This window comes from Daphnia carinata, chromosome 9, assembly GCF_022539665.2.
Source record: "Daphnia carinata strain CSIRO-1 chromosome 9, CSIRO_AGI_Dcar_HiC_V3, whole genome shotgun sequence".
NCBI lineage: Eukaryota > Metazoa > Arthropoda > Branchiopoda > Diplostraca > Daphniidae > Daphnia > Daphnia carinata.
In genome coordinates, this window is record NC_081339.1 from 163,315 (window position 1) to 191,291 (window position 27,977).

At 43.0% G+C, this 27,977-nt stretch overlaps 2 non-coding genes across 2 annotated transcripts; one reads left to right on the forward strand and one right to left on the reverse strand.

Moving 5' to 3' along the window:
* The first annotated feature begins 6,456 nt into the window (after positions 1 to 6,456).
* On the forward strand, positions 6,457 to 6,528 carry Trnac-gca (transfer RNA cysteine (anticodon GCA)). The gene has a single exon. It is a non-coding gene; the product is annotated as a tRNA-Cys (tRNA).
* Positions 6,529 to 8,207: 1,679 nt separating this feature from the next.
* On the reverse strand, positions 8,208 to 8,290 carry Trnal-uaa (transfer RNA leucine (anticodon UAA)). The gene has a single exon. It is a non-coding gene; the product is annotated as a tRNA-Leu (tRNA).
* Positions 8,291 to 27,977: the final 19,687 nt, after the last annotated feature.

The following is a 27,977-nucleotide window of genomic DNA, read 5'->3' on the forward strand; positions in this document are numbered from 1 at the left end:
GTTCTACCTTCAGCCAATATAATCCTTGTGGTTAACGATGTTTCCTAGCTTATGGTCCCATCTCCAATGAATGGGCAGCGCAGTTAAAACGTTATTTGAAAAAGTTTACCAACGGAAATCATTTGTCTTATAGAGCATGGTAAGAAACATAGCGCGAATGAATTAATCAAAGAGTGTTTACTATGAGAATTTAGCGTTTTATTATGATTATTCACATTATATTTTTACCAGCGATTGTCGGACGGATTCGTTCATCTAAAGATAAGAAACTAAGGGTAGCTATCATGTCCTGAAAGATCTGAAAACTTTCTCCACCTTACCGCTCAGTTTATTTTCTACGCAAACAACAGAAAACAAAAAGAAAAAAACTAATAAAACCAAAAACTAAAAAAAAAAATAATAAATGCGTATCAGTATAATTATATAGGGTAAAAGAGCGAACTGGGACAGCGTTTGGGTTAACACTCTTTCTTATTGGGAATGTGTGTAAAGCCGATCTGCTAATTTCGGACAAAAACCATTGGACATTTATGTTAATCTGATCAGTCTTATTTTTCAAAACTAATTTATTCGTTCGATTGAGTTTTGAATCGAATAGCTTAAGACACCGAAGAAGGTGCAATAAAAAATATAGCAAAATGTATTTTTCAATAACCAAAACAATGAGCTGTCAAAAAGAAACATCTATTTTTCAGGTTTGGTAACTTGTGATCGAAACTCACCCAAAAATCATAAAGTATTGATTTTTAAGATCGTATTAAACACTTCGCTCTTTAAGTAGCCAACAGACCATAGGTTCAGTAAAAAACAAAAAAATAAATGTGATTGAAATTTTCGAGAAACCCGCATTAGGGACAGTAGACTAATTACAAAAAGACATGTTATGCTTATCAAATCAATTTTGTTAACCATTTTATTATTGATTACCATCCTAAAGGGTAATGGTTCTATGCTGTCAAGGAACTATTTTTAAATGTTTTTATCCTCATTTTTCCCTTTTTGGTGAGGTATTTCTAAATCACTACTACAATATCAACAATATTAGGAACAATAGATTCAGTTAAGTTTTCTCTACATGGCTATTGAATATTTTTATGAAAATCATGTGAAAATATGCATCTAATCGGTGATTGCAGTTTTTTATTTTTTAAATAAGCTCCCGTGATGCTAATTTAGGACAGCATTCTACATACTGAAATGCACACTTTATGCTTTTAATTATTTTTCTTTCACCATAGCATAATCGTAAGATGTTGAATTGACAACCAAAAGGCTAACGGTTCTATACCGTATGGGTACTATACATATACTTCAATTTCCTTATTTTTGAATTTTTTCTTATTTGATGAGATATTTTGAAATCAATAGGAACACCTTAAACTAAAGCAATATCATCAATACTGGTATCAATAGATTGGTTTAAGTTACCTCTACATGGCTGTTGAATATTTTATGAAAATCACGTGAAATTATTTATCTAATGGAGGATTGTAATTCTTATTTTTTCTACACAAGCTTCCGTGACGCTAATTTGGGACAGCAAACTACATACAACAAGACATGTTATGCTTTTTAACAATATTTCCTCAACCATGGCATAGTTGTAAGACGTACGATTGCCACCGTAAACGATAATGGTTCTATACTGTCAAGGCGCTATTTTCAAGTTTCGTTTTCCTCATTCCCTCATTTTTCCCTTTTTTGTGAGATATTTGTAAATCATTATAGGTACCTTACACTACTACATTATCAATAATATTAGGATCAATAGATTCGTTTAAGTTTTCTCTACATGGCTATTGCATATTTTATGAAAATCATACGAAAATATGCATCTAATCCGTAATTGCAAATTTTTATGTTTTTTACATAAGGTCTCAAGACGCCAATTTGGGACAGCAGACTACATACTAGATGACATATTAGTCTTTTCAACTTTGTGTCGTTCGAGATGGCATACTCGAAAGAAATTGGATTGCCAAGCTATAGGAGAATGGTTCCATACTGTCTGGGCACTATAATTTCTTTTTCCAAATTTTTGAACTATCCCCTTTTTTATGAGATATTTTTAAATCGCTAAAGATACCTTAAACTAAAACAATATCAAAAATATTAGGACCAATAGATTCTTTGAAGTGTTCTCTATGTGGCTGTTGAATATTTTGTGAAAATCCTGTGACAATATTTATCTTTATGGGGGATAGCAATTCTTATATTTCTTTACATTAGCTCCCATGACGCTAATTTGGGACAGCACGCCACGTACTAAATATTAAGTACTAAGTATTATATTTTATTGCTTCAATATGTAAGCGGTGGTATAGTCGTAGGTCTTTGGATTGTCAACCCGAAGATTGATGGTTCAACTCAAATTGTAGAATATGAACAGATTGCTTTGCCTAACTGTTTCGTTTTGTGAGATACTCTTACATATTCTATGACACAGAATGACAGACTTGTGTAAGCTTCCTCTACATGGATGTTGCATATCTTATAAAAATTAAGCGACAATATTCATGTAATCGGTAATGGCGAATTGTATCATTCATAAAAATTACGATGGCAGTGGCTCTGTCGTAAGATGTTGGAATGGGAACCAAAGGATTGAATAATTGATTCTTAATGCGGCAAATATTTATTATTTTCCATTATTGGTTTTTTAATCACACTTTGTGTGATATTATGGAATCGCAATGAATGTTTGTAGGAAAACCTCAAAAAAATAATAATATGAGTTATAAAGAAACAGGCCTTATGGATCCACGAATCGCAAACACTACATTGGTTGCAATCATCCTTTGTACCTGTGCTTTTACGTAGCATTCAGAGAACACGTAGCCACTTTGTTCAGTATCTTCGACAAAGGCAAAAGAATCCTCTAATCGTGCCTCTATTTGTGCTCGAGACCTCGATGAGCGTCGTGATCCTTCAATAAAGACCTTGCCTGTTGTCTTTTTGTCCTTTTTTCCTTTTGCCTTCGGACTGTAAAACAGAAAAAATAATTATGAGCAATTAGGGAATTTAAGACATTAAACTGACCAAGTGCTATAATCATACAATGAAAACACACCATCTTTTGTCAAAAGTGACATGAGAATTAATTGCCTTAGATGACCATGTTGTTGGCAGCGACAGGAAATGTCCGTTCCATTGTATTGGAGGTATCCCTCATCAACGTCGTCGTCAAATTCTTCATCCAACTGTGGCGCATTGTTACTTTTGAAGAAATTTTCCATTTCCCTGCAATTTTCCCAGTTTGCTGCTGCCTCCGCTTTTCCACCTCCGCCAAATGTTTTTTGCTTTTTCCTCGCTTCCTTCGCAGATGTATTTACTAGCTTGGGACGGCAACCGACTAAACATACCATTAAGGTGATCCCAGATGCTGACCCCGAAGTATATGCAGCCCGACGCCTGGCGTTCCGTCTCCGAAACCCTGTCGAGAAAAAGCTCGCAGAGATGGAAGACGTGGGAATCATTGCACGAGTTACCGAACCCACAGAGTGGGTCCGTGCAATGGTGGTCGTCGTCAAACCGGGAAACGATGTCCAGATTTGTGTCGACCTCACCGCATTAAACAAAGCCATCAAACGGCAACATTTCATCCGCCGAAGAGCTGTTGGACGGATCGGAAAGGCGTGTTTCTTCGCTGTGTTAGACGCAACCTCAGGATTTTATCAGATACCTCCATCGGATGAGTCGTCATATTTATGCAACATGGCGACCCCTTTCGGACGATTCCGTTTCCGCCGGCTGCCGTTTGACATTCGATCAGCACCCGAGGTGTGCCAGTGCACCATGGAGAAATTTTTCCTCAACAAACCAATGGCTTGATGCTCACTCCGCATCCAGCGCATCCTCCTTTAACTTGAAAGACACGACTTAGTTTTTATCTAAAACCAGGACGTGACCTTTCTTTTCCGATGCCCTCAGCCTTGCCTCCAGTTTCATTATCCACACGGAAGACCAATCACAATCAAGTGATGAGCGCCTACATTTGGTGATTACGTCGGCCATGCCAGCTACGGACACCAGAACCCGTTACGCCGTCGCCGCTGCCACTGATCCCGCCCTACAAGTGGTGAAAGACATGGTTTTCAAAGGATGGCTCTAACACAAGAAAAATTGTCCAATAACGAACTAACCCTTTTCGAACGTTCGGCACGAGTTGTCAGAATGCGATGGCCTTTTCTTCGAGGGGAAACGGGGGTGGTCCGGTAATCATTGCAGCAGGAAATCTCACGGCAAAGCCACGTTGGCCACTTCAGAGAAGTCAAATGTGTCGAACGCGCAAAATCGGTTGTGTACTGACCAGGCTACATTAACCAAGTCCGAAACATGGTGGCGTCGTGTTTAACCTGTGAAGAAAATCAAAACCAAAATCCTGCCCATCCACTGCAACCTGTTGAGTCCCCGCTGCATGCTTTCCAGGTCGTGGGCTCAGACTGTTTCAATTCAAAGGAGTCCCCTACTTGCTCGTCGTCGACTACTACAGAAAATGGCCATGTTTTGTCCCACTACAGTCAACGGTCTCGTCTGCAATCATCGCAGAGCGCGATCGGATTTTCGTCGAGTTTGAGATTCCATCCGTGCTACGGTCCGACAATGGGCCGCAATACGGGAGTGCAGAGTTCCGGCGCTATTGTGCCTCCAAGGGCATTCAACACACCCCAAAATACCCACAGTCAAATGGGTTGGCCAAGAGAACCGTACAGATGGTGAAACAACTCTTCCCTCATCCGTCGTCCTCCTACAAGGCCGCCACTTCAGTGGCGCTGTTCCTTACACCCCCTCCGCACTCCAGCCCAGGGTCGTTAGTGCGCCTACCGTCTGGAAGCAGTTTCAGAAAAGCAATGCAGCAGCGTCATTCAACCACGGTAGTTTCCCCACCAACAGTGGATCCGTTTTGTCCGTTGGGCAGACGGTCCGAGTTCACGTTTCCAGAAAGTGGATTCCGGGTAATGTTACAAAGGTATTTGCAGATCCCCATTCGTACGTAGTCCACACCCGAGATGGGAGAAACTTCAGGAGAATCCGCCGAGCGATCAATGCACAGCGAAAACGCAGCCCAGCTCCTCCACATTCTTCACCGTTTTTACAGTATTCCGCTAAACCACCTCCGCAGGCCGTAGAGTCCCAGACTTTTCCAGCTTTGCCCCAAGATGGATGGCTACTACCACAGAAGTATACGACCCACCCGACTGACGAGAGTCCATTTGACGGGTTTTCACCGGTCGCTCTCGCAGTCGCCACTTCGTCACAGAACCGCCCTGGCCAAGAGACATCGGACACGCGTTTAACCACGCGTTCCGGACGATCCCTACCTCGTCAACACCCGCTCGTTACTTCCGCTTACACGCTAAGTGTCTCACATACTGATGGTTTCACTCTCCTAAATTTTTGTCACCCCATAGTTGTCCGTTGCATCTCTCACTTACTACCATATACTTCCCGAACCATCTCTAACGTCCTACAAGGAACTATGCTAACCTCATAGTGTTATCATATTTTCACCTCATGCTTGTGATACATGTGCACCTCATGCTCATGCTCATCAAGTTTAAAGTTGAAATCGTAGTCCGATAAAGGAAGATGTAGTAAATGGTAAACTAGCAGTCCTTGTAACTAAGAATACCCCGCGACCAAGAATACACAGTCTTGTCACAGCTACTGAAGCGTCGACAACAAGCATCATATCAGATTAACTTGCCATTTTGGAGCAAATACTCTCTATTCTAATACTGTATACTAACGCAAAAGAGAAAGGTGACTGAATAGTTAAAGCGAACAGCAAACGCCAATGCCATAAAAGATGAGGTAAGCTGACCATCGCAATGGTACCTGTCGGATATTCATCAAATAAAGAAACATTTTCTTACGGGAATCTATTTTTTTTTACTGTTCATTGTTTCCTTATGGGGGTATAGCTAAGTGGTAGAGCATTCGACTGCAGATCGAAATGCCCCAGTTCAAACATGGGTGTCCACTTGAAACATAAGAGGCATTGGTATCATTTCATTGATTGAGATTTGAAAGGGCATGCAATTATTCCGAGATATTTGGATATAAACTAGTTAAATAATCCATCCTAAGCGAAGTCAATTGAAAATGCGACGCTGAAGGAGAATTATTTCCTTTAAATGAGAAACGATTTCCTTGTTTAACAAGAAATTCAATTACTGTCGTGTGGATGTTGTTTATTTTAATTTACAAGACTTAGCATCAAATCAGATTAACTTGCCACTTTGGAACAAATACTCTCTATTCTAATACTGTATACTAAAGCGAAAGAGAAAGATGACTGAATAATTAAAGCGTACAGGAAACTCCAATGCCATAAAAGATCAGTTAACCTGACCATCGCAATGTTGCCTGACGAATGCTCATAAAATAACGAAATTTGTTATTTATTTTTAATTTTCGAACAGGAATTTATTTGTTTGACCATTGTTGTGTAATGGGGGTATAGCTCAGGGGTAGAGCATACGACTGCAGATCGTAGGGTCCCAAGTTCAAACCTGGGTGCCCCCTTGAAACATAAGAGGCATTGGTATCATTTCTTAGATTGAGTTTAGAAAGGGCATGCAATTATTTTGAGATATTTGGATATAAATTAGTTAAATAATCATCCTAAGCTAAATCAATTGAAAATGCGCACACTGAAGGAGAAAGACGATTTCCTTGTTTAATAAGATATTCGATTACTGTCGTATCGATGTAGTTTGTTGTAATTTACATGACCAAGCATCAAATCAGATTAACTTTCCATCTTATAACAAAAACTCTTTATTGTAATCTAGGAAATGTCATCCAATCATGCAGTAGATGGCTTCATACTACCAGCCAACGACATCACTCCAACAAAGCCCTGTCTTAGTTGTGTATCCGGAAAAAGGCAGAGATCCCCTTTTCGTGTCGGTAGGACAAGAGCCTATGAAGTCGGACAACAAATTCATTCAGACGTATGTGGCCCTATGCACGTACAGACAAGAAGTGGTTTGCGTTTCTTTAAAATTTTCAGTCATGGATTCAATGGATGGATTCAGTATCGCGATTTTTTTTCGACTATTCGGTACCACGATACCGATACTTCTTCAAAGTATCGCTTCCCATCCTAGTTGAAGGTTAAATATTTGTTGCATCAGAAACTAAATATATTGTTGGTGAAAAGTCCCAGGAAACGGGATTCGAAGGCTTTTGTAAGACATGATTTCCAAAACAAAGATTGGTTCAAACATGATGTTAAGTATATTATTCAAACAATAAAATGGTATTTCATTTTAGGTTTCAGCAGGGCATTCAGAAGGGCTGTTACTTCGGCGACGACTGTTCTTAAGATTCGACGGTGACTAGCCGATTCCCTATGCCAAATTTCATGGTACAGGATTGCAGGATTTTCTTCGCACTCTCCCAAATGCGGTCTATGTGGGTAAGAAAAATGTCATTCGATTTTATAACAAACACCCTGTATTTTTCCGTATAGTTTGGTCATTTCCTACAAGGCCTGGCGAAGTTTTTGCCGGCTGTGACCAAGTTGGTCCCATTATCGGTTGGTCTTTGGTAAAACAGAGAAGCAAAGGAGAAATTCTTGCACCCTGAATCCGTCGAGAAGTATGGCGTACCTTTCGCGATACTCAGTCCCGACTGTATGTGGTAATCTCTATACCATAGTGTATACTGTAACCTTAGTGTGCAGGTAACATATCGCTGAAACTATGAGTTCTATTTCAAACTATTTCAATATTTGGGGATGAACCTGCCAATTCAGTTGGTATTTTATTAGACACCAGGAACGACCCGTTAGCGGTGGAACGGACCACCTTAAGGATTTTTTGCCGCACCATCATATGCAATAAAGGTGGGATAAAAAAACATTGAAGATCAAACTATTTTCAGGTTCAGGATTTCATAAGACTAATAACGTAATGAATGTGTATGGCACAAGGGGCTATTTAAAAAATAACAAATGCAATTAAATAATTTGCGGTAACTCAAGCATGCACCTTCAACCATACTCGGTGGACATCTTGCAGCAAGTATTTTGCATATCCAGCCTGCAATCCGATAAGATAGATTCGTACAATGAATAGTACATATTCCTGGAACCCAGCTGACTTCCAATCGCCCTCCCAGCTCACTCCGAAGAATGAACCGACTGCGAAAGAAAATAATTTTGCTATCATTTTCTATTTTCTTGACTGTGTCTTTGTTGCCAGGTGTGAGGATCGAACTCACGTCTCTATACAGAGACCAGAACTTAAGTCTGGCGCCTTAACCACTCGGCCAACCTGGTGTTATATAACACTATTTCACTTAATTGGAGTCCCATCTTAAAATTCCAATCGTCCAATGAAACACTAAAAAAACGAACAGACTACGATAGAAGAGAAGATTGCTGTTGTTGCTGACTCTCGTGCAACGTAGCAACAGAGAGAGATGAAAGCATGATGGATGAGGATGAATGAAATGACAGGGATATAAAAAAGGAATGCTTTATTGCTGGACTAGGAAATGAACATAAATACCGCACGCTTGATTTAAAGAAAGAAAACGGAGGGGACAAAACTGAGTCTGAATTTGGACAAGGCTGGACAAACTGTCCGGCAGAACGAGACAAATAACTTAGACTACCGTCTGGGTTTGACAAAAGGAGACGGAGACAAAATGACTGTCTGGGTCGGCTAACAAAGTAATACTACCCCTTTCCATAGAAAGGGGTAAAGAGCTCAACGAAAATGGGCACTCAAATACTACGTAGGTCCGTGCCCCCTACAGCCCTGCCCGCGAGGGCAGCACCGTAGGTGACAGCGGGACCCACTGTGACAACAAGTGGATAAACAAAGGGTGAAAATAACAAAAAAAAACCTCCGCTGCGATGGATCCGGCTGGCTTCAGTGGCTGGGCAGATCTTTATAAGTCTTCTTTGTGCCGCAGAGAATCTGATGATGGTCACGGGTGTGACACAATTCGCACTGACGAGGGTGGGAGCAATCTAGGAGTCTCGTGTGCCCAGCCACGGCCGTCGGCACAAAGCAGCCGAAGCACCGACGTTGCTGGAATAAGACCTCCATCCGATCTTGGTTTGTGAGGAGCATGAACTCCTCACATTCATAAATCTGCTTCTTGTATGGCGTCGGCCCCGAGACATGGGATTTTAAGACGCACAAGATGTTGGGGGTTTGCGGCGGGACGATGTAAGTAGGACGTTCTGGGATGGCGGCCGGCATGGTTACCAAAACCTCGGTCGCCTTCTCTCGATCCTTACGCAGGAGAGACCCGACGTACTTGCTCAGCAGGGTCTCTCTCTCCATCTTGAAGTGCACGTGGACGTCAACGAGATTTTGCTGCATCTGGCTGAGCTCTTTGTCGCTACGAAGAATCACTTTGACACGCATAGACTTTGTCCACGAGTTCCATTTTTGCCTTTTCCAAGCCTTCCATTGTCTCGTTGATGTTGGCCACACACTCTTGTTCACGTTCTCTATTCACTTTCAGTTTGTCGTTTACCGATGTGGGTGATGGAGACGGATATTCTGCCATTTTCACGTTGGACGTAGGGTTCGCACGCGTTGCACTTAAACGAAGTTAGGTCGACTGAATGCCGTCTGCTAACATAATGGGTTAAACAGTTGCCAATTTTTCAGTGTTACTAAACAGCAAGCGAACTGACTTTTGCTCTTTGCCCTATATTTGAACTTGAATATATGTGGCGTTGAGGGCAAAAGTACTTATTGACTTCTCCACCAGACTTTAGGTTGCGATTTTTCTACGTTGTTTACATTTGAGTGTTGACATTTTGATTTTACTTGTTACGGTTACAATTTTAGTTTTACACGGGGAGCTACTAATTGTAACTCCAGTACAGACAGTATTTACATTTACGATACTGAATTTGAACGTTTACGCTGTGGAAGATTCCTTTTTTTCTTCTTTAGCATAAAATTGTTGTTCCTTTACTGAAACCATGATACATAATTTGGCCACCGGCCGAATACATGGTTTTGGGTGGTTGCTGAGCTTGACTTTTACGACTCGAACGACATTATCTGTAGCACTGGGAATAATTCCCAACACTTTGCCCATCGGCCACTGCCCACGTAAAGTATTTGGTTCAACTGCAAGCACTAAATCTCCCACGGCGACGTTAGGTCTGTTTTCTTGCCATTTTCTCCTTTCTGTTAGGTGTGTAACGTATTCACGTAGCCATCTATCCCAAAAATGTTGGAGGATAGCTTGACTTTGCAGAAACTGCTTGTTGGTTACGTTCAAGTCTTCCACGTCGGCCAATTGTAGAGGCAAGTATGGCCGAGCTCCACCGTATAGAAAGTGATTTGGCGTTAACGGATCCGGGTCTTCTGGGTCCATACTAAGATGTGTTAACGGCCGAGCGTTTAGTAAAGCTGCTACTTCAGTGATTACGGTTCGTAGCACTTGATCCGTAACTAGGCAATTGCCGATGCTGGTTTTCATTGCCCGCTTGCAGGATTGTACAATCCTTTCCCAAACACCACCGAAATGGTGTCCATGGGGTGGAGAGAAGTGCCAGTCTATTTCTTGACATGCCATTACTGTTTGAAGTTCTTGGTTTGGTAACAAGTTCTTCTAGGGCTTGTCGCAACTCGTGCTCGGCGGCGACAAAGTTTGTCCCATTGCCGCTGTAGACGACCTTCGGTTTTCCACGTAGGCTAACAAAACGGGAGAAGCAGAGTAAGAACTCCTCCATACTGAGCCCGTTGGCCACTTCCAGGTGAACTGCTCGGGTGGTGAAGCACGTGAATAGGCTGACCCAGCGTTTTTCATGCCTTCGTCCTCGTCCACCAACTCGTACCGTCAAAGGCCCCAAGTAGTGGATCCCTGTGTACGTGAATGGAGGCAGATGGGGTGTTAGACGATGTATTGGTAGTGAAGCCATCAACGGAGGATTAGGTTTCGCCGACGTCCGCTTGCAAGGCCAGCAGTTGTTGATGACAGATTTTACCACTTTGCGTCCGGAAAGTATCCAAAAGCTTGAACGTAAGTCTGTCAGCAATCTTTCGGTCTTGACGTGCATGTGTCTAACGTGGTGATCCCGAATTATTCTTTTCGTCAAAAGTTGAGATGCTGGTAGAAGTATGGGGTGCTTTGCTGCATAGTCGATCGGCGCTTGAAGTATACGTCCGCCAATTCGCATCTGTCCACCTTCATCCAAGAAGGGCTTGAAGGTGCGAAGTTTTGATCTGAGTGGTAATTCCAGATTCTTGCGAAGGGCGTAGAATTCTTCAGCAAAATTCTTGCGCACGCACGATGCATTTCGTCAACGATGTTACCATTTCTTCTACAGTTAGCTCGCCGACAATTGGTTTTTTATCACGTAGTTTTGCTCTAGCGTTGTTGACAAATCTTTTACTCCAGGCCAGCACTCGTTGATGTCTCAACAGAATGGGAAAACGTGCGATGCATCGGTTGATGACATGATTCTCATCTTCTATCTTGACTGCTAAGACGCGAATCACGTTTACATCCCGTTCTTCTGGCTCCGTAATCTCTTCCCAAGTGTACCACTCTGAGGGGTCTAGGTTCTGGAACGAAGGTCCTCGATGGAAGTAGACCAATTCGTTGACGTCCTTTGGGTCGATACCCCTACTGCAGAGGTCCACTGGGTTTGAATCTCCGGCAACATGACGCCATTGTCGACGAGCCGTGTTTCGGAGTATTTTTCCAATGCGGTAGTTGACGAAGAATTCAAACCGGCAAGATTTGGAATGGATCCACCGCAACACCATTTGTGAATCCGAGTGGAAGGTTACTTGGCGCAGATCGATTTCTAGTTCACGGCAAATCGTGAGGGCGATGTTGAGACCTTCCACGGCAGCTTGTAGCTCCAAACGTGGAATCGTGAGACCTTTCACCGGCGTGACGTTTGTTTTCGCCATGACGAAGTACACGTTGACGGACTGGTCCTCGAAAACAGTGCGGAAGTAGGCTACTGCTCCGTACCCTTTGGAGCTTGCATCCGTGAAGACGTGGAGGTGCTGTTGAGTCCAACGTCCTCGTTTGAAACGAAAGCATCTCGGCACTGATAACGACTCCAAATTTTCCAGATGGCCGTACCAGCAATAGAAACGTTGACTCAATGTTTCCGATGCGACGTCGTCTCAATCGATCCGTTCTTCTTTGGTCCGGTCTGGTCTTCTTCCGGGACTTTCACTTGGTGGAACATTTTCTCAATATCCGCTCCGACTGGTACAAGGTTACGGCGGAAGCGGATGAGCACACCAAGCAGGCTAACGAGTAAATTAGGGCCCCGAAGCAGGTTTTGATTAATCGATGTGCCACCAAACTCAGCAGCTCCATCGAATACGACACGAACTTTGGTCGATGAGCTGGAAGGGCTCAGACCCCGTGTTGTGGTAGATACCACGTCTTGTTGGTCTCCTTCTGGGCTTCCTGGGTCGTTAAGAGTCGGGCATGTTTTAAGCCGATGTACTCCTTGACCACTGCATCGTACCGTTGGGCAAACTCCGCGTCTCGATGAAAACGTCGTTCGAGGGCGTAGAGCCTCTTCAATGCAGATGCCCGATGGTTTGGTAGATTTACGTCGTCGGCTTTCCACATTAAGCCGACTTGGTACTGGTTACCAATACGTTTTACGATAGACTCGAGGATGCATTTTCCACGTAGGTCATCCTCAGATAGAACGGGGGGTTCTATTTCTACTTCGTTGGCCTCAAGTTGCCAGAACTTCTTCACCAGCTCACTTAGGTCTTCGGGACGTTCCACGGTGCCCAGATGAGCGATGAACGGGCGTCCGTTTTGTGGCGGGCCCGTTTGTCCGTCCAAACACCAGCCAAACGGCGTCTTGAAGGCGATGGGCCCAGTCGTTCCAGCCGGCGGCTTGATGGAAGCTACATGATCATGGGCCTCTGCGACGTCGAGTCCTATCAGCACGGTCACGTCCTCTTCTTGAACGGTCGGGACGGCAATACCACGTAGGTGCGTCCATGACTCCAACTGTCGAGGGTCGATCGGTGAATTCGGCGTCACCTTCAAATTGTCGACGGCATAAGCGTGTTTAACTTCAAACTGGCTATTACCATCACGAGATGTTAGGGCGAAGTTTACTACGGAAGCCGTAACGTTAGGCGTGGCTCCGTCATACGAGACAACGTTGATGCATTTAGATGGCCCAACGAGTCCCAACTTCTTTGCTAAGTCGCCCCGAATCAGCGTGCTGTCGCTTCTGGTATCCAGGAAACCGAAAGTGTCGACTCACGTTTTGCCAGGACCAACACGAACCGGTACGATCTTGAAACGTACACGTTGTTTTACTGTTTCCAAATGGGTCAAGGTCCCAAGGAATGCCGTCGAAAGTGGCGATGATGGAGCAGTTGGATCAGCTAGCCTTAGAATTCGGATCCATGAAGCAAGATGTGGTGGCGGCTTCCAGTACAATCAGCGATATTACAGCTGACGTCCCTGGGACACTCCTTGCGTTCATGTTTACCCGTAAGACATAACAGACATCTTCCGGACTTAAATACTTTCTCAGCCCTTTTCGTGGGCGTGAGAGACATGAAGACGGTGCAGGTTGAAAGATGGTGGTTCCTACCGTTACATACAAACCATTTCCACCGTTCCGTCTTCTCGGCTTGCATCTTCCCCGATGTTGATCGGCTCCTTGGAGGCATGGTTGCTGAAGATGTTGACGCCGCTACTTTCGAACCTTCCATCGTCGATACGTGTCCAATGGTCGACATGTGTGGGAAGCTGGGTCTCTTGACGGGCTTCCTTTCGTCGAACTTTACACCTTTGGACGTCGACGTAGGTAAAGACTCGAGCGTCGACCAATCTTCTGCGATGTCGTACTGCATCTTCCATCGTTCGGAGGGGTGACAGGGTAGAAACGTCTTGACGAGTTGGTAAGACTGGTGATCGCCCGGGAGGTCGTTGATCTTGAATCGTTCGTGGTTGAACTTTCATGACGTCTACTTCCGTTCGAAGGTCTTCGATTTTAGCGTTTAACTCCACCTTGACTGCATCAATTTTCTTATCTAACCCGTCCAACGTGTGGTGTGCTTCTCTGACTAGCGTGTTGTTGGTCGCTATGTCTTGGGACGCTATGTCTTGGGACGTTACTCTTGAACTATCAATATCTGAACTATCATCAATCACCTGTTCGCTCATGCTCCTTAACGCCTTGTTGAGGGTTTCTGTGATGGAGATTGTGTTTGCCTCCACTCCATCTGAGCCCTTGCTGTTTCCAACTTCACCTCCAGCTTCAACATCTGTGCTTCAGTCTCCAACTCCTCTTGTGTTGATTGTTGGAGAAGGCTGGTTGGTTTAACGTTGGTACGCCTCTTTCCAGATAACGTGGTACTACATGTGATGTCCGAAGCTGATGTCCCGATCGAGCTGACGGACTGATTTGAGGAAGTTGCGTAGCGACTTGCAAATTTGATAACTTCAACGTGGTCTGTTTCGAAGTCTGATTCCCACTTGTCACATGCTTGACGTTGCTGCTCAGTGAGGTCGGATATACTTTCTGTATATTGGCTGTGAATTGCTTTGACTTCGTCGTAAATACGAATCAATTCGTCACGCCCTGCTGCTACTTGCAATTTCTTCAATCTGATGGCTCCCATCTTGTGGTCTTCCACAGCCTTTCTGAGGTGTGTCGTTAACTTCGTGTGGGCCGCCTTTCTCTTCCCACATTTCTTCTTGAGATCGTTTTCGGGAAATAAGGACAGTTCACTCTTCTGCCGTTCAGGTTTCGATGCGTCTACCATTGGGTTAGGGCCGTGTTCCCAAATGTGGCCAATTTCCATATTTTCGGCTTTGGGTACGGCTTCACTCATGACGTAGAAACGTTATTTTAGGCTTATAGAGTCACACGTTAACGGATGTCGATGATTCACGTAGATACACCGATCTTCTAGTCAGATGGCAAACGCGTGGTGGACAGGTGGGTGCCTTCAGGCTGGCGTGGACGTCTGCCAAAGGTTTACAGGGAGAATACCCGTCAATTTACAAATCAAGCGAAGGTTTTACTAACGAGGACGGGAAATGCACGTGTTCGTCAAATCCTGGGTTTCGGCACCATTTGTTGCTGACTCGTGCAAATTAGCAACAGAGAGAGATGAAAGGATGATGGATGAGGATGAATGAAATGACAGGGATATAAAAAAGGAATGCTTTATTGCTGGACTAGGAAATGAACATAAATACCGCACGCTTGACTTAAAGAAAGAAAACGGAGGGGACAAAACTCAGTCTGAATTTGGACAATGCTGGACAAGCTGTCTGGCAAAACGAGACAAATAACTTAGACTACCGTCTGGGTTTGACATAAGGAGACGGGGACAAAATGACTGTCTGGGTCGGCTAACAAAGTAATACTACCCCTTTCCATAGAAAGGAGTAAAGAGCTCAACGAAAATGGGAACTCAAATACTATGTAGGCCCGTGCCCCCTACAACCCTGCCCGCGAGGGCAGCACCGTAGGTGACAGCTGTCATTTACCATTCTCGTGACTACAAACTAGTGCTTACCAGGCGTGTTGAACGAACTCACGGCTCTATACAAAGACCAGAACTTAAGTCTGGCGCCATAACCACTCGGCCAACCTGTACACTAAAATATCAGTAACAGTAGCAGTAATAGCTGCTACAAAGAAATTTTCCTTCTTTCCAGTTGTACACAACCATTAAACAATACATTTAAGATCAACGTGTGAAAATCCAACTTACGTATCTATGAAGAAACGAAAACTTAAGTCTGGTGCCTTAACATCTAGGCTAATCAATTAATATATCTTTAGCAATCAAATAATTGTGTAAAGTATTATCAGCACATGGTTGCGAAAGATTTTAATAACATAAATCGAATTTACCAGGATATAGATGCAATTTAGCGTTACTCGTCTATTGTAGCAAACTTATGGTTACCAGGTATGAGGATCGAACTTACGTCCGTATACAGAGACAGAAATTAAGTCTGGCGCCGTAACAACACGGTGAACCTTGTGTTCACTAATACTATTTTACTTAATTGGAATCCTAGCTTAGAATTCCAATTGCCCACTGAGACACACAAAAAAATGAACAGACTAATGTAGAACAGAAGATTGCTGTCATTTGCTATTTTCATGATTGTTTCTTACCTTTTTCAAATTGATTTATTCCTAAATCTACCAGGAAATAAAATTCATTTAACGATTTTTCGACGTGGCATGGTTCTATCTTCAGCCAATATAATCCTTGTGTTTAACGATGTTTCCTAGCTTATGGTCCCACCTCCAATGAATGGGCAGCGCAGTTAAAACGTTATTTGAAAAAGTTTACCAACGGAAATCATTTGTCTTATAGAGCATGGTAAGAAACATAGCGCGAATGAATTAATCAAAGATTGTTTATTATGAGAATTTAGCGTTATATTATGATTATTCACATTATATTTTTACCAGCGAATGTCGGACGGATTCGTTCATCTAAAGATAAAAAACTAAGGATAGCTATCATGTCCTGAAAGATCTGAAAACTTTCTCCACCTTACCGCTCAGTTTATTTTCTACGCAAACAACAGAAAGCAAAAAGAAAAAAACTAATAAAACCAAAAACTAAAAAAAAAAAATAATAAATGCGTATCAGTATAATTATATAGGGTAAAAGAGCGAATTGGGACAGCGTTTGGGTTAACACTCTTTCTTATGGGGAATGTGTGTAAAGCCGATCTGCTAATTTCGGACAAAAACCATTGGACATTTATGTTAATCTGATCAGTTTTATTTTTCAAAACTAATTTATTCGTTCGATTGAATTTTGAATCGAATAGCTTAAGACACCGAAGAAGGTGCAATAAAAAATATAGCATAATGTATGTTTCAATAACCAAAACAATGAGCTGTCAAAACGAAACATCAATTTTTCAGGTTTGGTAACTTGTGATCGAAACTCACCCAAAAAACATAAAGTATTGATTTTTAAGATCGTATTAAACACTTCGCTCTTTAAGTAGCCAACAGACCATAGGTTCAGTAAAAAACAAAAAAATAAATGTGATTGAAATTTTCGAGAAACCCGCATTAGGGACAGTAGACTAATTACAAAAAGACATGTTATGCTTATCAAATCAATTTTGTTAACCATTTTATTATTGATTACCATCCTAAAGGGTAATGGTTCTATGCTGTCAAGGAACTATTTTTAAATGTTTTTATCCTCATTTTTCCCTTTTTGGTGAGGTATTTCTAAATCACTACTACAATATCAACAATATTAGGAACAATAGATTCAGTTAAGTTTTCTCTACATGGCTATTGAATATTTTTATGAAAATCATGTGAAAATATGCATCTAATCGGTGATTGCAGTTTTTTATTTTTTAAATAAGCTCCCGTGATGCTAATTTAGGACAGCATTCTACATACTGAAATGCACACTTTATGCTTTTAATTATTTTTCTTTCACCATAGCATAATCGTAAGATGTTGAATTGACAACCAAAAGGCTAACGGTTCTATACCATATGGGTACTATACATATACTTCAATTTCCTTATTTTTGAATTTTTTCTTATTTGATGAGATATTTTGAAATCAATAGGAACACCTTAAACTAAAGCAATATCACCAATACTGGTATCAATAGATTGGTTTAAGTTACCTCTACATGGCTGTTGAATATTTTATGAAAATCACGTGAAATTATTTATCTAATGGAGGATTGTAATTCTTATTTTTTCTACACAAGCTTCCGTGACGCTAATTTGGGACAGCAAACTACATACAACAAGACATGTTATGCTTTTTAACAATATTTCCTCAACCATGGCATAGTTGTAAGACGTACGATTGCCACCGTAAACGATAATGGTTCTATACTGTCAAGGCGCTATTTTCAAGTTTCGTTTTCCTCATTCCCTCATTTTTCCCTTTTTTGTGAGATATTTGTAAATCATTATAGATACCTTACACTACTAAATTATCAATAATATTAGGATCAATAGATTCGTTTAAGTTTTCTTTACATGGCTATTGAATGTTTTATGAAAATCATACGAAAATATGCATCTAATCCGTAATTGCAAATTTTTATGTTTTTTACATAAGGTCTCAAGACGCCAATTTGGGACAGCAGACTACATACTAGATGACATATTAGGCTTTTCAACTTTGTGTCGTTCGAGATGGCATACTCGAAAGAAATTGGATTGCCAAGCTATAGGAGAATGGTTCCATACTGTCTGGGCACTATAATTTCTTTTTCCAAATTTTTGAACTATCCCCTTTTTTATCAGATATTTTTAAATCGCTAAAGATACCTTAAACTAAAACAATATCAAAAATATTAGGACCAATAGATTCTTTGAAGTGTTCTCTATATGGCTGTTGAATATTTTGTGAAAATCCTGTGACAATATTTGTCTTTATGGGGGATAGCAATTCTTATATTTCTTTACATTAGCTCCCATGACGCTAATTTGGGACAGCACGCCACGTACTAAATATTAAGTACTAAGTATTATATTTTATTGCTTCAATATGTAAGCGGTGGTATAGTCGTAGGTCTTTGGATTGTCAACCCGAAGATTGATGGTTCAACTCAAATTGTAGAATATGAACAGATTGCTTTGCCTAACTGTTTCGTTTTGTGAGATACTCTTACATATTCTATGACACAGAATGACAGACTTGTGTAAGCTTCCTCTACATGGATGTTGCATATCTTATAAAAATTAAGCGACAATATTCATGTAATCGGTAATGGCGAATTGTATCATTCATAAAAATTATGATGGCAGTGGCTCTGTCGTAAGATGTTGGAATGGGAACCAAAGGATTGAAAAATTGATTCTTAATGCGGCAAATATTTATTATTTTCCATTATTGGTTTTTTAATCACACTTTGTGTGATATTATGGAATCGCAATAAATGTTTGTAGGAAAACCTCAGAAAAATAATAATATGAATTATAAAGAAACAGGCCATATGGATCCACGAATCGCAAACACTATATTGGTTGCAATCATCCTTTGTACCTGTGCTTTTACATAGCATTCAGAGAACACGTAGCCACTTTGTTGAGTATCTTCGACAAAGGCAAAAGAATCCTCTAATCGTGCCTCTAATCGTGCTTGAGACCTCGATGAGCGTCGTGATCCTTCAATAAAGACCTTGCCTGTTGTCTTTTTGTCCTTTTTTCCTTTTGCCTTCGGACTGTAAAACAGAAAAAATAATTATGAGCAATTAGGGAATTTAAGACATTAAACTGACCAAGTGCTATAATCGTACAATGAAAACACACCATCTTTTGTCAAAGTGACATGAGAAGTAATTGCCTTAGATGACCACGGTGTTGGCAGCGACAGGAAATGTCCGTTACATTGTATTGGAGGTATCCCTCATCAACGTCGTCGTCAAATTCTTCATCCAATTTTGGCGCTTTGTTACTTTTGAAGAAATTTTCTATTTCCCTGCAGTTTTCCCGGTTTGCTGCTGCCTCCGCTTTTCCACCTCCGCCAAATGTTTTTTGCTTTTTCCTCGCCCCCTTCGCAGATGTATTTACTAGCTTGGGACGGCAACCGACTGAACATACCATTAAGGTGATCCCAGATGTTGACCCTGAAGTATATGCAGTCCGACGCCTGGCGTTCCGTCTCCGAAACCCGGTCGAGAAAAAGATCGCAGAGATGGAAGACGTGGGAATCATCGCACGAGTTACCGAACCCACAGAGTGGGTCCGTGCAATGGTGGTCGTCGTTAAACCGGGAAACGATGTCCAGATTTGTGTCGACCTCACCGCATTAAACAAAGCCATCAAACGGCAACATTTCATCCGTCGAAGAGCTGTTGGACGGATCGGAAAGGCGTGTTTCTTCGCTGTGTTAGACGCAACCTCAGGATTTTATCAGATACCTCCATCTGATGAGTCATCATACTTATGCAACATGGCGATCCCTTTCGGACGATTCCGTTTCCGTCGGCTGCCGTTTGACATTCGATCAGCACCCGATGTGTGCCAGTGCACCATGGAGAAATTTTTCCTCAACAAACCAATGGCGTGATGCTCACTCCGCATCCAGCGCATCCTCCTTTAACTTGAACGACACGACTTAGTTTTTATCTAAAACCAGGACGTGACCTCTCTTTTCCGATGCCCTCAGCCTTGCCTCCAGTTTCATTATCCACACGGAAGACCAATCACAATCAAGTGATGAGCGCCTACATTTGGTGATTACGTCGGCCATGCCCGCTACGGACACCAGAACCCGTTACGCCGCCGCCGCTGCCACTGATCCCGCCCTACAAGTGGTGAAAGACATGGTTTTCAAAGGATGGCCCAAACACAAGAGAAATTGTAAGATAACGAACTAACCCTTTTTGAACGTTCGGCACGAGTTGTCAGAATGCGATGGCCTTTTCTTCGAGGGGAAACGGGGGTGGTCCGGTAATAATTGCAGCAGGAAATCTCACGGCAAAGCCACGTTGGCCACTTCAGAGAAGTCGAATGTGTCGAACGCGCAAAATCGGTTGTGTACTGACCAGGCTACATTAACCAAGTCCGAAACATGGTGGCGTCGTGTTCAACCTGTGAAGAAAATCAAAACCAAAATCCTGCCCAGCCACTGCAACCTGTTGAGTCCCCGCTGCATGCTTTCCAGGTCGTGGGCTCAGACTGTTTCAATTCAAAGGAGTCCCCTACTTGCTCGTCGTCGACTACTACAGAAAATGGCCATGTTTTGTCCCACTACAGTCAACGGTCTCGTCTGCAATCATCGCAGAGCTCGATCGGATTTTCGTCGATTTTGAGATTCCATCCGTGCTACGGTCCGACAATGGGCTGTAATACGGGAGTGCAGAGTTCCGGCGCTATTGTGGCTCCAAGGGCATTCAACACACCCCAAAATACCCACAGTCAAATGGGTTGGCCAAGAGAACCGTACAGATGGTGAAACAACTCTTCCCTCACCCGCCGTCCTCCTACAAGGCCGCCACTTCAGTGGCGCTCTTCCTTACACCCCCTCCGCACTCCAGCCCAGGGTCGTTAGTGCGCCTACCGTCTGGAAGCAGTTTCAGAAAAGCAATGCAGCAGCGTCATTCAACCATGGCAGTTTCCCCACCAACAGTGGATCCGTTTTGTCCGTCGGGCAGACGGTCCGAGTTCACGTTTCCAGAAAGTGGATTCGGGGTAATGTTACAAAGGTATTTGCATATCCCCATTCGTACGTAGTCCTCACCCGAGATGGGAGAAACTTCAGGAGAATCCGCCGAGCGTTCAATGCACAGCGAAAACGCAGCCCAGCTCCTCCACATTCTTCACCGTTTTTACAGTATTCCGCTAAACCACCTCGGCAGGCCGTAGAGTCCCAGACTTTTCCAGCTTTGCCCCAAGATAGATGGCTACTACCACAGAAGTATACGACCCACCCGACTGACGAGAGTCCATTTGACGGGTTTTCACCGGTCGCTCTCGCAGTCGCCACTTCGTCACAGAACCGCCCTGGCCAAGAGACATCGGACACGGGTTTTACTACGCGTCCCGGACGATCCCTACCTCGTCAATACCCGCTCGTTACTTCCGCTTACACGCTAAGTGCCTCACATACTGATGCTTTCACTCACCTAAATTTTTGTCACCCCATAGCTGTCCGTTGCATCTGTCACTTACTACCATATACTTCCCGAACCATCTCTAACGTCCTACAAGGAACTATGCTAATCTCATAGTATTATCATATTTTCACCTCATGCTTGTGATACATGTGCACCTCATGCTCATGCTTATCAAGTTTAAAGTTGAAATCGTAGTCCGATAAAGAAAGATGTAGTAAATGGTAAACTAGCAGTCCCTGTAACTAAGAATACCCCGCGATCAAGAATACACAGTCTTGTCACAGCTACTGAAGCGTCGACAACAAGCATCATATCAGATTAACTTGCCATTTTGGAGCAAATACTCTCAATTCTAATACTGTATACTAACGCGAAAGAGAAAGGTGACTGAATAGTTAAAGCGAACAGGAAACGCCAATGCCATAAAAGATGAGGTAAGCTGACCATCGCAATGGTACCTGTCGGATATTCATCAAATAAAGAAACATTCTATTTTCCAACAGGAATCTATTTTTTTCTAACTGTTCATTGTTTCATTATGGCGGTATAGCTCAGTGGTAGAGCATTTGACTGCAGATCGAAATGTCCCCAGTTCAAACATGGGTGCCCACTTGAAACATAAGAGGCATTAGTATCATTTCATTGATTGATATTTGAAAGAGCATGCAATTTTTCCGAGATATTTGGATATAAATTAGTTAAATAATCATCCTAAGCGAAGTCAATTGAAAATGCGCAGGCTGAAGGAGAATTATTTCCTTTGAATGGGAAACGATTTCCTTGTTTAACAAGAAATTCAATTACTGTCGTGTGGATGTTGTTTATTTTCGTAATGGAGTTACAACTCGGGGCCCGTGGACAGTTGATCAACTGAACTTACACATCAATTGCCTGGAACTTTTAGGCGCCTTCTACGCGCTACAATCGTTCGTTGGAGCATCATATGGTCTCTCGGTTAGAATGTTTCTTGATAATTCTACCGCGGTATGCTACATTAATAAAGGGGGAGGAACCAGATCAGTCGAGCTCGCTGCCATGGCTAAGTTGACTTACAAATTTTTGTGATCAACGAAAACTCTCGGTTGAAGTGGTTTATTTAGCAGGCGTCCTAAACGTAGATGCGGATAGAAAATCCCGATCCACCCCCGACGCGAGGATTGGATGCTAAGTCGACAGGTTTTCAACGATCTAAGTAAGATTTGGCCGATGGATGTCGATCTATTCGGGTCGTCCTGGAATACACAGTTGCCTCGCTTCGTCTCTTGGCGGCCTCAACCTGGTTGCATGGCGGTTAACGCTTTTTCGGTAAACTGGAACGATTTCGTGGGTTACGTTTTCCCCCCTTTCTCCATGATTCCGAAATGGCTTGAGAAAATCAGGAGAGAGGAAGCTAATGTTGTAATGATTTGTCCAGTGTGGCCGGCACAGCCCTGGTATCCGGTTCTTTTGGAGCTGGTGTGCGAAACACCGCGTCTTCTGCGTCAATCGAGCAGCCTATTGGTGTCAGCGAAAGGCGATACCCACCCTCTACTAATATCAGGCGCACTCCAATTAGCCGCATGGAAATTGTCCGGCAAAAGTTCCGAGGGAAAGGCTTTTCAGACTCTTTGGTCGACCTTCTCGTGGCCGGCAACCGTGCATCAACCCTTTCAACCTACGAGTCTGCGTGGCGGACTTGGGCAAATTGTTGTTTTCAACGGGATGAAAATCCCTTCTCAACTACTTTAATCTTCATACTCGAATTCCTGACGGAGCTTTATTCGACCGGAAAATCGTACTGCACGATAAACGTGCATCGATTGATGCTGTCTAGAACACTCCCGCTTATCGAAGGCCATTCGATCGGCTCACATCCGCTTGTTAGGAATTTACTGAATGGTTGCTACAATTTAAATCCACCAAAACCTAAATACAATTCGTCGTGGAACCCCGATGTGGTCATAGTCTATGTGGCATCCCTTGGAGAAAACCAGACGCTATCCTTACCAATTTTATCCCGTAAGACAGCGGTTTTACTAGCCTTGGTGTCGCTTCTTCGGGTTTCTGAACTAGCTTCTATTAATTGTCGTCCGTGACATTTTCAAATAACAGTATGAGTTTCTCGTTGTTGAAGCCACGGAAGGCCCAGCACAGGGGACCCTTGCAATCGATTCTTATTCCATCCTTGCTAGACCCCGGGGGTTGCCCGGTAGAAGCCGCCGGGTCGTACATCGAAGCTACCACTTCATTTCGAAATCATTAACATTAACTCCTTTTTTGTCTCATGCTACAAGCCGCATCGTGGTGTTACTGCAAACACTATTAACGGATGGATACGTTCATCCCTCACAGCCGCCGGGATAGACACATCGATATTTTCTGCGCATTCTACCAGAGGGGCTGCAGCCTCAAAGGCCTTTATGGCCGGTGCGTCAGAAGATTCAATTCTTAAAGCTGGGCATTGGACTCGGGAGTCCACGTTCAGCAAGTTCTACAAAAGAAATTCAGTTCCGTCAGTCGCCGCAACCGTTTTCAGCTCGGCAGTTTAAATTTAGCGCACAACCTGCTTTGAAATCACCCTTTGGGTCGAAAGTAAGTTACTTTCGTGGGTATAATTGAGAATTACCAGAGGGATCGCTCTGCGATCCCGAAAGGTAATTCTCAATTATACAAGAAATAACGATAGAGACCCTAAGGGTCTCTATACCCACCCATCCCTCCCATAGTCGTTACGGAGGTGCTGCGCCATACGTGTTCATCATATGAGATTGTTTATTAACCTGTAGGTCTCAATCTCGTCCATCCAGGCGTGGAGCAAAATATTAGCCGGATCCCTAAAGGATAAGCAAGACCAACTCCAAATTTGTTCACCCCGAGTTGTCTTTTGTGTTAGTATTTTTTTGGCCTTTTTTTCTGGTGCCACCAGTTTTTTTGCCACATGAGAAGCTGCCAGTCTTTTCGTTGTTTTGTTACACGGTTTTGTGTTTTTTCCTGTTTGTAAGAAATTCTGCTATTTGGTATGTTGTTTATCATTTGTTCTCCTCGCCACCTTGTACCTGCAACTTGGTTATTGGGCCCTTCTCAGTTCTCCGTCTCATTCGCTAAAAAAGTCTGATCGGAGAGGGCGGTTGCAGGGGGCGAGGTAAGAAAGTCTTTAAAAGAGCTAAATAGATCTCGTCTACACCCTTAGGGTCTCAATCGTTATTTCTTGTATAATTATAATTACCTTTCGGGATCGCAGAGCGATCCCTCTGGTAATTGTCAATTGTAGCTTGATGAGGTAGTTGCAGGCTAACCATTCACACCTGCAGTGTATTGGAGTAATGCCTGTATCCAGTCATAGATGTGCACGAGGAGTTGAATTTGAAGCCAGAAGAATTGCACGAAGGATTGAGATTTGGATTGTATCCAGCTTCCTGGTTAATTGAGATCTGCTCTGGAGGATACTTAGGTATGAATAATCTATAATGCTTCTTACTAATGCTGTGTATATATTGACCAGGAGTTTGGGTTTCAAGTTCAGATTTTTCCTAACCAGGATTTTGAAAAAGTTGGCTCTACGAGAAACTTTTGCTACTACCTCTTGCAGATGAGGGTTCCAGTTCAGCTTGCGGTCGAATGTGATCCCCAGAAATTTGCCATGATTGACGGCTGGGACATCCTCTCCATTAAAAGTCAGGTGGAGAGGGTCGTAGTTCTTAGTTCTTCTACTGAATGAGATGTAGAAGCATTTGGATACTGAGATAGAGAATCTCCAGGTAGCACACCATCTTTCAAATTTCCTTATTGCCACCTCTAATCTTTTGCGGCTTTACTTCTTATGGAGTGAGTGCAGCGGGCTGAGATGTCATCCGCGAACACCTTGACGATAGTTCCTAAACTGTTTTTTGGGTTTCTACACAGGGGGAAGTCGCGGGTCATGATAGTGAAGAGAATAGGGGTCAGCACAGATCCTTGGGGGACTCCGAGAGAGATGATTTTGGCATCGGACACGGTAACGTCTAATTTGACCCGTACCTTCCGTTGAAGCAGAAAATTCAGGAGCCATTTGAGGATGTGTCCTGTAATCCGCGCATGGTTTACCTTGAATAGCAACCCGGTGACCACACCAGGTCGTACGCTTTCTTGATGTCAAGAAAAATGCAGTGAGTTTCTTTCTTCATATTAAAGCCCGAGATAACCGCATTTTCCAGATCCCATAGGTGGTCGTGAGTGAAGCAGCCCTTGCGAAATCCTGCTTGGCTAGATGGGAGTATGTTGTAGTGATCGAGGTGCCAGGCAAGTCTATTCTTCAAAATTCTTTCAAATCGTTTTTCAAGGCAGGAGGTAAGAGAGATTGGCCTGTAGGAGTCCAGGTCCTTGCAATCTTTCCACTTTTTAAGAAGGGGGATAATGTTTGACGTTTTCCAATCGACTGGGCAGTATCCGTTGGCTAGCAAGATGTTGAAAAGGTGAAGAAGGTGGCTTCTATTTGGGGCGTTCAGATTGGAAATCATTTTGTTGTGGATAAGGTCGGGGCCTGTGGCATTGCATTGCTCTTAGACACTTCAAGAGCAGAGGTAAGTTCGTCAAATGTTATTGCTTCATTTAGAGGATTTCTAATATCTTTAATGGCGATTTTGACTTGCTTCAGGAGGCCCTTTGAGGTTGCGTCGCTTTGAGTATTGGAGTTGGAGATGTGACCGGTGAAGTGGCTTATGAACCTATCCGCTAGAGCCTTGTGTTTATCGGACAGTGGAACCGTTGTAGGGGCTGGAATGTTGGACCATTCATTGAAATTGTTTTTTTTTGCGCCAAGCAAGCTTTTGGTAAAGTTCCAGACTTTTTTCATATTGGTCGTTTTATTGATGTCTTCCACTATGTTCTCCCAGGACTGATTTCTTGCGTTGGGTAATGTTCTCTTAAGCAGGGCTTCAATCTTGTTGAGGTATTGTTTGTTTGCGGCTGACGGTGTTAGCCAATTTCTGCACGCCAGGCGACCTCTAGCAACGATTTTACTGCAGTCTGCAGTCCACCAAGGCCTTAACTTCTCCTGTTTTTGGATATTTTGGGACCGTGGTGAGAATAACTTCAGGCTTTCATTAATCAACATGGATTTGAATGTTTTGTAGGCCGTGGACGGGTTGTCAATGTTAGTGAAGTTGCTTGCAGTCACTGAACTGTTGATGACTTCGTTCCATAAACTCCATTTTCCAGCCCTAAAGGTCCAGGCTTTGCTAAGGGGTGCTGTTGGGGTGTGACACAACAGTGAGATGAATATGGGAAGATGGTCACTGTTCCAATATGGACCAGTCGCGATGTTCTCCGGGAAACCCAGATCAGTGGTTACAAAAGTGAGGTCAATCGTGGATCCGCGGCTGGACCTGGCGCATCTTCTGGTAATTAGGTTTTTTGGAACAGCTAATATCCAGTTTGTGTTTTCGTGTAGGAACTCTAGGATCACTCTGCCTCCTTGGTTGTCTTCGTGAGTGGACGACCAGAGACGTTGGTGAGCATTGAAGTCACCACCCACGATAGCTGGTCCAGAACATGAATTGAGAATAGATGTAACATCTTCTGTGTTGTAATTGTTGCCGTTGGGACAGTAAACTGAAAGGATGGACACTTCACTTGCGAGTAAGTTATGTATTTTAATGCCTAACACTTGGATATTCCGATTTACAGTTACAGCTGGAAGATATGAGTAGTGGAGGTGTTTTTTGAGGATGATAGCTACTCCGCCGTAGCCGTCAGGTCGATTTTGGTATAGTAGATTGTATGAAGAGAGTTTTCCGATCATGTGAGCAGCATCAGACCCATTCCAATGAGTCTCACTGAGAAGAACAACTTTTGAGTTGAGACTCGCCAGATGTTGAAGAAATAAGTTTTTTTTTCGTACCTTTTAAACCGTTGGCATTCCATTGGATGATTGCTGGACTAATCATCGAGAGTGTCATTAGCAGGCTCCGGGTGCGTCGAAGTTGAGTCGCTTGTAGAGTCAGTTGGAATCTGCATGATCACGTGGTCGGTGAGGAGAGCTTGTTTTTCTGCTATTGTAAGGACTTAAAGTGAAAAATAAGTTAGTTAAGTATTTCGCATATTGTTCAATGTTGTTTTTTTTACCCTCATTGACCTCCTTTTACTCGAATTTCCCTTTTATTACCTTTTTCCGTTTGACCGAGGTGTCAACGACACCAACCTTATCAGTTGACCTCGCTTCCCCTCTTGACACTCCTTTTCTGATTTATTACCCCACGCTAACTTTAGCGCACCCACGCTAAGTTTAGGATCACCAAGCCAAAGCGTGGTATAAGACCCACGCCTGAGCTGTGCCTTTTTTTTAGTCTTCTCGCGTCTTGCCATCCGTGTAGTCGTGTAGTAGTGTAGCAGCGTTTTAGCCACGTTCGAGTGTGTAGTATCAGACAATATCTT